Here is a 9,104-nt window from a genome sequence, read left to right on the forward strand (position 1 = left end):
TATATATATATATATATATGTATGTATATATATATATATAAATATCTATGTATATTATATGCATATGCCTAAGTATATACATATATATATATATATACATACACACACATATATAATATGTAAAAAGTACGTATACCTCCAAGCATACATACATTATATGCATACATACACACACACACGCATATACATATACACATACATACAAGACATGTCCTGTTTGAAATATATATCTGTGCTCGTTTGCGTCTTGCATGTGCTTGCATATGTGCAATTGTATGTACATGTCTGTGCATGTATGCATATCCATGCATACCTCCCCTTCATTCTTCTTCTTCTTCTTCTTCTTCTTCTTCTTCTTCTTCTTCTTCTTCTTCTTCTTCTTCTTCTTCTTCTTCTTCTTCTTCTTCTTCTTCTTCTTCTTCTTCTTCTTCCTTCAGCTCTGCAGCATTGCAACTGAACCCTGCCGAATAACAACAATAACAACAATAACAACAACAACAACATCAACAACAACAACAACGATGTAGATGATGATGATAATAACATTTCATTCATTTCCCCCAAATATCAGCGTAAAGAATTATTGATTAGCAGTTAAATATCAAAACCCTTATCTATAGAAAAGGGGATTTTTATTATTGTATAGAGAGCATAACACTGCTTCTCTCACTACATAGTTTGATATCGACTAGTATAACACTGTTTTACCTTATCACGGAAAGGATTTGAATTATTGCCTACTACTGCCTTGACAATAGTCTAACATCTATTACACAGCGTAGTGTCATTGATTCCATCAATTGGCATAAGTTCGTCCCGTTGTGGGTGAAGGGCTTAAATTTATGAATTGAACCTAATATAGGACTGGATAGAATAAACATCATTTTTGGTTTTGTAGTATAAATCTAGTAGTGGTGGCGCAATGGCCCAGTGGTTAGGGCAGCGGACTCGCGGCCATAGGATCGCAGTTTCGATTCCCAGACCGGACGTTGTGAGTGTTTATTGAGCAAAAACACCTAAAGCTCCACGAGGCTCCGGCAGGGGATGGTGGCGAACCCTGCTGTACTCTTCCACCACAACTTTCTCTCACTCTTACTTCCTGTTTCTGTTATGCCTGTAATTCAAAGGGTCAGCCTTGTCACACTGTGTCACGCTGAATATCCCCGAGAACTACGTTAAGGGTATACGTATTTGTGGAGTGTTCAGCCATTTGCACGTTAATTTCACGAGCAGGCTGTTCCGTTGATCGGATCAACTGAAACCCTCGACGTCGTAAGCGACGGAGTGCCAACAACAATAAATCTAGTGTTACTTTCTCGTAAAGCATGTTGAATTTTTGTTAGTCCTGTCTAGCATAGGCTTAACATAGTGATCCCAAAAACCTAGCATCGCTGTACAATGGTGTATCACAACCGCATATGGTATCGCGTTGCGCCGATGAATATTTGGAATATAATGGTTTAAAATATCCATAATAATATTCACGAGCGTCTTAAGGTAGCGTGCTGACAAAATCGTTAGCACGCCGGGCAAAATGCTTAGCGGCATTCACGTTCTGAATCGTGGTCGACTATGTCTTCCATCTTTTCGGTACCAGTTGAGCTTTGGGGTCGATGTAATCGATTTACCTTCTACCCCGAAATTACTGGCTCTGTGCCAAATTTGAAACCAATATTTAAGGCGGCGAGCTGGGAGAATCGTTAGCACGCCGGGCAAAATGCTTAGCGGCATTTCTTCTGGCTCTAGATTCTGATTTCAAACTCTGCTGAGATCTACTTTGCCTTCCATCCTTTCAGGGTCAATAAAATAATACCATTTGAACACTGGGGTCGACGTAATTGCTACTGGCCTCATGCCAAAATTTGAAACCAATTTTCTTGTGCATCTTGAAAATGTTCTCACTAAAATACGAACAAAGTATGATGTGAAGTGACAAAATCGTAAGCATATCGGACAAAATGCTTAGCAGCAGTTCTTCTGACTCTATAAGTTCTAAGTTGAAATCCCTTTCAGGACCAATAAAAAAATGTGCCAGTCAAGTACTATGGTTGATGTAATTGACTTGTTCCGTCTCCTCAAAGACGACTGCAACGGACCGAAGTGCCATTCAGAGGAATGCAGTGATCTCGGTCACTTACTCGCCATTGAAACCGGGTAAACGGTTATTTGAGTCCTAGGGCTCAAGAAAAAAAGTTAGAAAATAATTATATATATATATATATATATATATATGTATATATATATGTATATATATAAGTGAAAAATGTGATGTGAGGGTGACGGCTGGAACTCCTTTAATCAAGGGCTTGCCCTTTAACGAGAGGTAATATGAGGCTAAACGACGATGACAGCAACAATAAGAACATCAATAATAAGGTAACAAGCCTAGAACTGAAGGGTTGCAGGTAATGTTAGCAACAGAATTCTGAAAACGCAAAGAGAAATATGGTGCGCGAAAGCGAAATAGGTACATAGAGATTTGTTTCTGCATGGAGATGTGTGCAGACATGTCAATATAAAACAATAGATAGATCGATAGATAGACAGACAGACAGACAGACAGACAGATAGATAGATAGATAGAGATAGATAGAGAGAGAGAAAGAGAGAGAGAGAAAAAGAGATTTGTAGATAGTTTGATAGACAAGAGAGGAAACCGGTAGGTAGGGTGTTAAGTTGGTTGTAGGACGATTAAATATGCAATGACAGTTTTGATGGATTGTGCTAGACAAAATGACTTCTGAAACACTGACTAAAAAAAATATAACACGTTACATAAATGTACTGCTATAGAAATTTGCTGCCACATATATATATTACATATATATATATATATACTTATGTGTGTGTGTATGTATGTATGTATGTATGTATGTATGTATGTATGTATGTATGTATGTATGTATGTATGTATGTATGTGTGCGTATGTGTATGTATATATGTATGTATTTAGATATACACATTATACCTACCTACATACATTTATACATATTCATGAATATATGCGTGTGTGCATATATACATACATATATATATATGTATGTATATATATATATATATATATATATATATATATATATATATATATATATATATATATATATATATATATGTGTGTGTGTGTGTGTGTGTGGGTGTGTGCGTGTGTGTGTGTGTGTGTGTGTGCCTGTGTATACTATACACATACACCTACATGTGTGAATGTGTGTATGTATAGATGTATATAGGTGCACACACGCCAAGCCAGTTTACGGGTGGACATTTTCCAATGCATACGAAAATATGTTGATTATTTGCCAAGAAAGTGGAGAGAGAATCGGAAGTGAATGAATCATAATTCATCTTATTTCCGTTTCTCGTCTATTCATTGTTCAAAATTCTTCTGCTGTAACGTTTGAGTTTTAACAAAACAAAGTACAACAGGGAGAACAACAACAGCAAGAACGAGTCTAGTATTATTATCATCAATCTATCATTATATCTATATACGAAATCATTGTTATCATTATTATGAGCTGGCAGAATCAGTAGAGCTTCGGAAAAATATGTATGGCGATATTTGAGTCGGCTGTTTATGCCTATGTTTCAAATCCTTCCAAGGTGGACTTTGACTTTCATCATTTCAAGGGTTGATACAATAAAGTACTGGTCAAGTGCTGGAGTTGATCGTATCGATTCCCTCCCTTCAAAATTGTCCTTTTTAGATAGATCCGAAATCATTATTATCTATATTAAGATGGCCAGCTAGGAATGTCGTTAAAGCATTGGACAATATACCATGTGGTATTTTTTTAGTTCCTTATTTCAAATTCTGCTAAGGTTAGCTTTGCCTTTCAGCCTTTCGGGGTGGTTCATAAAATATGGTACTGGCATCGATGTAAACGACTAATCTCATTCCCCGGAAACTACTAGGTTTGTGCCAAAATTTCAAAACAATTATTAATAAAGACAGTGAGGCGGCGAGCTGGCAGAATCGTTAGCGCGCTGGACGAAATGCTTAGCAGTATTTCACCGTCACTACGATCTGAGTTCAAATTCCGCCGAGGTCGACCTTGCCTTTCATCCTTTCAGGGTTGATGAAATAAGTACCAGTTACCAACTGGGGTCGATGAAATCGACTATCGTCTCCTCCATATTGCAGGCCTTGTGCCCATAGTAGAAAGGATTATTAAAGACAGTGAGCTGACAGAATCATTAAAGCGTCAGCAAAAATGCCATCTGTAGTTTTTCTGGCTCTTTACATTTTGAGTTCAAATCCCACCTGTCAACTTCGTCTTTCATCCATTCAGCATCGTTAAAATGAAGTAACAGTAAAGGCGGTGCTTCAGCATGGCCGCAGTCAAAAAACTGAAACATAAAAGAGTAAAAGAGTAAAGCATTGGGGTCCATGTAATCAACCAACTTCTCTCCTCAAGTCTTTGTCTTTGTACCTTAGAAACCATTAAGTATTATCATTGCTGACGGTGGATTGGCGAACTCGTCAGGGCGTCGACTTCGCGATATCTTTTCATACTTTTTACATTTCGGATACAAATCGCCACAAGGATGGCTTTGCCTTTCACCTTTTCGGGGTCGATAAAATAAATACTAATCAAGTGCAGAAGTCGAATTTAGTCCCTGTACCTATGTTAGAAACAATTATAATAAGGGCGATGGAGTGGTAAAATCTGTTGAGCGTCGTGCAAAATGTTTTGTGACATTTATTTATGCCTCTTTAAGGTTCTGAATTCAGATTTCCTTGGAGACTGATATTCGCCGTACCTTCTTCCAGGTTCAATAAAATTTAGCATTGGTCAAGTACAGGGCTCTGTTTAAATGACAAACCCAGTCTCACCAAATTTGTGGCCTTGGAAATTATTGTTACTGCTGATGCTGGTGCTGTTGCTGATGTAGTTAATATTGATATAGTCTGTCAAGGCACACTGAATCAAAGAGAGGATGAAATACTGTGGATTTAAATCTAAATACCCATTCGTCCTTCTTTCTTGTTTTTCATCTTTTCGTTCTTAACCCACTCATCTTTCTTTTATTACTAAGATTTTTATTGATTTCTAGAATGAATAAAAGGATGCTTAGTCATAATAGAAAATTAAAATTGAGCAAATATAGCCATCTAGCATATCACTGGCACAATTTTAGTGACCCTTGGAAATCAAAGCCAAACTTCGCCTAAACAATACTTCAAATAAGGACTTGAAAGGTTTTGTTTAAATACTGTAAGACGCTGATATTTATTTCACTCATCCATCTCTTTTGATTAGACACTGCAAGGAACAGAACATCAAACTAGATACATGAAAACAAACATGTCATTCTACTTGCATACATATATTAATACATACACACATGCATACATACATTCATATATGCATACATAAATACATACATACATAAACACACACATTAACATTCACACATGCGCATACGTAATCATGTACATATATTTGTATATACTAACATAAATACATACATCCAAACGCCGGCAAGTGACACTCTTCAGTAAGCTAATAACCCTTAAGCGATCCGCAAGTCAAAAGCTTCATTATTGCAAGTAATTACGAGAATACAAGATAATAAATTGCAAATTTGCATAAAACTCTACAAGTGGTATAGCAAGGTATGAAATGTCATAACGTACCTCCCAAGAATAATCTAAAATTATTGTGAGGAAGACCTTGAATTGTAGACAAACAACACGACTGTGATGTCAAGTCATTTAGATGAGCTACAGAGTGAGCGCAAATGTCTTTCCCAAATATAATATCACCAGTGAAATTAGGATTATGTAGGTTCTGCAAAACTACCTGCAAGATGCCTGATAGTTGTTTCTTAGTAGAGAAAGCTCACTTCCTACAAGAAAGTCGTTGCTAACTTGTTAAAAAAAAAAAAGCAGACAATAGACGTTAAACTCGAAGTGTCTGACAAACTGACTCTAACATACTTATAGCGTCAAAAACTACAGGTCCATACCGAACTTCAATTATATGTATAAACTGTGGACAGGTTGCTCGAATGCATTTCATCAGGACCAGAGTGAAACAACGTAGTGACTGATGTGATGAGCAGACACGAGGAAAGAATAGAGACTCAGTCTGTGCTGATAGCTCCTCATCAACAAAGCCGTCCTAAAGGATTCGAGGTCTACAGACTATATGGCTTGACTTGGCTCTATCCTTCGCTCATGGACAATAGAGGCACTAAGCCTTGCAAAGGTTCCAACTGCTATGGTGGAATACATTAAGTGATTGACTACAACATGGGCTAAATTGCTATCGATTGAAATCAAAACTACAACTATAGTCATTAACAGAATTATGTTGGTTTCAAATATTGACACAGGGCCAGCTATTTAGTGGGAAGAACTAAGTCGATTACATCGACCCCAGTGATCAACTAGTACTTATTTTATCGACTCCGAAAGTCGACCTTGGTGGAATTTGAACTCAGAATGTAAAGACGTACGATACACCGTTAAGCATTTTGCCCGGCGTGCTAACGATTCTGACCGCTTGATTAAAATGCTTTTCGTTCAAGCAGTGAATCCTTTGTCAGACCTGTTAGCAAAATGCAAACGATACTTGACAGGATCTGCAAAAGAGAGTAAATTAATGCCTCACACATCTTTTTTGTTGATGACCTTAAGCTGTATTCAAATAATATTCTTGACATAAAGAAACAGAACTGGACTTAACATTCTCACTGGAGCTTATTTGGTCATCAGACGAGGAAAGATTATTGTCCAGGTGAGGAATATGGATACCAATTGCATGTCCTTCACTCACTATCTCCAATTAGGCATGTTGGAAGTAGCTCGAAATTGACATAGATATTAGATACCCAATAATGATTTCTCTATACCAGTACTTGTACAAACAATTAGAATACCGACAGAAGAGAAAGAAATCCACAGCTTGAGCATCGAAGCTAGAAAGATATTAGCAACTACTGATTACGTCCACATCAGCAGCGACATTGCTTTATGTTAAACGGAGGGACAGAGGTAACGGTAAAGTTTAGTTCAGACGGTTTACGAGTACTGTATAGTATCAATTAAACAACATCAACTGAAAAGAGGGAAATGGCAGCGATATATGTGTAATTAACAGCCAAAAGTAATAATACCATGCGACTAGATGAAGAAATCCTGAGCAGTTACAATGAGTGTATAGCTGTTCCATGCAAAGCAAAGAAACTTTGTAAAGAAGCAGAAACTTTGTAAAGAAGCAGAAACTTTGTAAAGAAGCAGCCATAATACCAGTAGAAAGTTATGCATCAGTATAAGCTGGAGGATACCAATAGCAATGACAGGAATAGTAGCATCTCCTGGACTTGTGATTAATACATAGCATTTCACTTATTACGCTACAGTCTTGTTATCTAGAAATGGGAGATAGCTATTAAATATTTGATCAATAAGAGAGATAAGGAAGCCTCTAAATCTCCACATTGTGACAGAAAATGTCGATTGTGCAGAAGATATCCGTCTCTCATCATCAGTATAGTTCGCAAGATACTACTTACCCATAAAGCACGTTACTGTGCCTAAAACCCATTTAGAATGTTATCCCCAGGAAGGATTATCCTAATGTCATACTAAGGGCTCACTAGAACCAGATTATATCCATACCTTCGAAAATAAAGAATACTGCTGGAAAATTCTATGAAAGCAGCAACTCTTTCTATGTACACAATATGCCATTGTTGTATGTGACGTGGAGCAAAAATCATTCACTGTTGGAAAGACGAGTTGCCCAGTGGATGTGAATGCCTCGACAAAATTGGGGAAAAAGAGAACATCCATGGAGAACTAACGAGAAATTTGCGGCTCTTGCAACTATGTTATATATATATATTTGTACCTATATGTGCGTAAGTATATACTTGCCTCAAAGTTAAAAATGCTGGAATTCTTCAAGAAAGAATCGCATCTTCCAAATACAGCAGATCAGTGGTACAGTGAAAATTTGCAAAACATTCCAGGGCTTCTCCATCTGAGATTTCTGGATTGAATGTATGCACACATTCACCACTGTATATGGCATGCACGCGATAACTACTGCATATAGTATGTATACGCATAAGCAGTAATAAAACACACATACACACACACGGCGAGCTGGCAGAAACGTTAGCACGCCGGGCGAAATGCTTAACGGTGTTTCGTCTGCCGCTACGTTCTGAGTTCAAATTCCTTCGAGGTCGACTTTGCCTTTCATCCTTTCGGGGTCGATTAAATAAGTACCAGTTACGCACTGGGGTCGGTATTATCGACTTAATCCGTTTGTCTGTCCTTGTTTGTCCCCTCTGTGTGTAGCCCCTTGTGGGTAGTAAAGAAATAACACATACACACACACACACACTTGTGTATTGAAGAAAGCTGCTTAACTGCAACAAAAAATGCAAGTCTATCCACAAATATACCTGCATGTATGTACACGCTAACTAATTCACATATCCATAAACTCAAAGAACTGTACTTACTTAAACAAAAGTGTCTTGTCACTTTGTTAGTGATCAGTTTGAATTATGCAAAGGTATAAAATTTAAATATATTCCCCGAAACACACATACATGCATACGTACATACATACATACATACATACATACATACACTCACACACATATATGTATACATATATAGAGATCAGCGAAAAAGAAAATATCTACGCTGAACTATTAAGAAACTATTGAGAAATTGCAGTTAAGCTATCCAGATTACAAGTTCAGGTTTACACCTGTAATTATTGGGTGACTGGAATATGTAGCACTCTACTTAAATACTAATCTTGAGAAATTAGGCTTCTCAAAACCGGAAAGGAGAAAACTGATTCGAAAACTATAGATCCAAGCCATCACTGGAACTCTGAAAATCTATAAAATTTTCCAGAAGTTTATCATTTATGTATATATGAGCATGTCTAGAGATACAACTATGTACATGAGAATACATAAAACAAAATATACAAATTTGTACATATACATGCATGCATACATAATACATAGATACATGTGTGTATGTTTATCTATCTATCTATCTATCTATCTATCTATCTATCTATCTATCTTTCTCTCTCCCCTCCCCCTATCTCTCCCCTCCCCTATC

This window comes from Octopus bimaculoides, chromosome 2, assembly GCF_001194135.2.
Source record: "Octopus bimaculoides isolate UCB-OBI-ISO-001 chromosome 2, ASM119413v2, whole genome shotgun sequence".
NCBI classification, from domain to species: Eukaryota; Metazoa; Mollusca; class Cephalopoda; order Octopoda; family Octopodidae; genus Octopus; species Octopus bimaculoides.